Here is a 2,146-nt window from a genome sequence, read left to right as displayed (position 1 = left end):
GTTGAAAATGCCAGAAAACACTGGGGCCAGCTCGTTTGCACAGTGTCTGAGGGTGGCAGGAGACACGCCGTCTGGGCCGGGAGCTTTCCGAGCATTCAGACTCTCAGTTGCGTACTGATGAACACAACAATGGACACAAAGAGCTTCTTTCAAAGAAAAAACTCTAGTAGATGTTATTTTATATATTATGCTTTGGATGTTGTTCAGTATTTCTATGCAAAACAAGAGAAATTTCAATACACAGCAGGATATTCACAGTTGAAATCAGATATTTACACTTTAGGGAGAAAACAAAACCTTTTTTTTTTTACTGTTAAACATCAATTTAGAGTAAACGTGTTTTGATTTAGATAAAATTCCAGTTTTAAACCTCACCACAGCACCGAGACAGCCCTACTGAGAGTTTTTAATGACTGTTGATACAAGGCGTCCTGTGGTTTTAGTTCTTTTAGACTTGTCCTCTACCTTCGATACGGTTGATCATGACATCCTCCTTTCAAGGCTTGAACATGTAGTTGGGCTTAAAGGCAAAGTACTTTCATGGTTCAAATCATACTTAAATGAGAGGACTTTCTCTGTCTCTATGGGGAATCGTTCTTCCTCCTCTGCACCCCTCTGCTGTGGTGTGTCCCAGGGGTCTGTGTTAAGTCCTACCCTGTTGTCTTTGTATCCGTTACCCCTGGGACAAATTTTCAGAAATCATAATATTTCTTTCCATTGTTATGTGGATGATATCCAAATCTATTTTCCTCTGGATTTGGATCTCCAGTCCCCACTATTGCCTTTGTTCAACTGCCTGCTGATGTTAGAGACTGGCTACTGCACAACTCTCTCACCCTTAATGAAAACAAAACAGGAATGATCATCTTTGACAGTCACATGCCCTTGAAACAGCCATCGGATACCTCTGGAACAGCTTGCCGATGGATGTCCGTGCGTCGGAATTCATCCAATCATTTAAATCACATTTAAAAACCCACCTGTTTAAGCCTTCCAAACAACTTAGTTTTTAACTTTTCCCCGGTTCATGCTTGTTGTCACGTCACCCTTTTATAACTGTATTTCTTTTGCTGATAATTGTATTTCCTGCTCCTTTACTGCTGTAACCCCACAAATGTGGCTCATCTGTGAAGCACTTTGATGTACCTGAGACTTTTAAATGTCAGAATAAAAAGAGGGAGCTTTCATCAAATGTAGGAGTACATATACACTAAGTTTATTGTTAATTAATAAGAAACTGCAGACGATTCCATTCTGAGCTGCAGAAGCTTCTGATAGGTTCGTAGAGTCCATGTGAGTAAACTGGTGGCACAGCTGTGGATGCATATAAGGCAAAACACAGAGTCTGTTTCTGTGACATGGGAACATCAGGAGATGTCAACCAAAACACCAGGAACAGAACTGTGGACCTCCATAAGTGTGGCTCAGTTTGAATACAATTTGGTGCCATTTACAATTAAGAAATACAGATAATTTCTCTCTTTACTCTGAAAGTTAACAAATATGTTTTTATATTTATCAATCTAAATAAACATTTAGTCTGATTTGATGTTACAATTAAAAAAGTGTTTGTGTTTTGATATGAAGAGTAAATATCTGGTTTCAACTGTATATTTGATGATGTTGGTGTTTGACTTGATTGTCAGCACAAAGAGGGAGAGAGAGAACTCATCAGAACATGTATCCAGTACCTAGTGTAACTTTTTAGATACCATTTGTTACTTTTCAAATTCTACATTTATATAATTATGCAGCTTGTTTGCACAACAAGGCTAAATAATTATATAAATGTTTCTGAATCTAAATATTGTACTTTGGTAGAATTAAAAAATAAGTGTAGTGCAGGTCTATGATGATTTTTAGTGCTGCTATTATCTAGTTTTGTTAAATCCTCAGTAGTCCTGATTTTGAATTGTTGTAGTCCTGTTTTAATTCCAGATCAGTTCTGGGTCTGGTTGAATTGGGGTTCAGTCCCTGTGTCTTGATACAGCCCTGACTGTGTTCTGCCTCGCTGCTTAATTAAAAAACTAGTTTAAGGTGTCCTGCTTATGTGATATTTATTTTTTTCCCTACATGAAGTCATTCTTTTTTGAACAAAACTCAAAACAGAGCCTATTAATCTTTCAGTCATTACCCTCACTTATTC

Source organism: Pundamilia nyererei, unplaced genomic scaffold (assembly GCF_000239375.1).
Source record: "Pundamilia nyererei isolate P.nyererei 1_Seehausen unplaced genomic scaffold, PunNye1.0 scaffold00188, whole genome shotgun sequence".
Lineage (NCBI taxonomy): Eukaryota > Metazoa > Chordata > Actinopteri > Cichliformes > Cichlidae > Pundamilia > Pundamilia nyererei.
Note: the sequence above shows the minus strand (reverse complement) of the source record.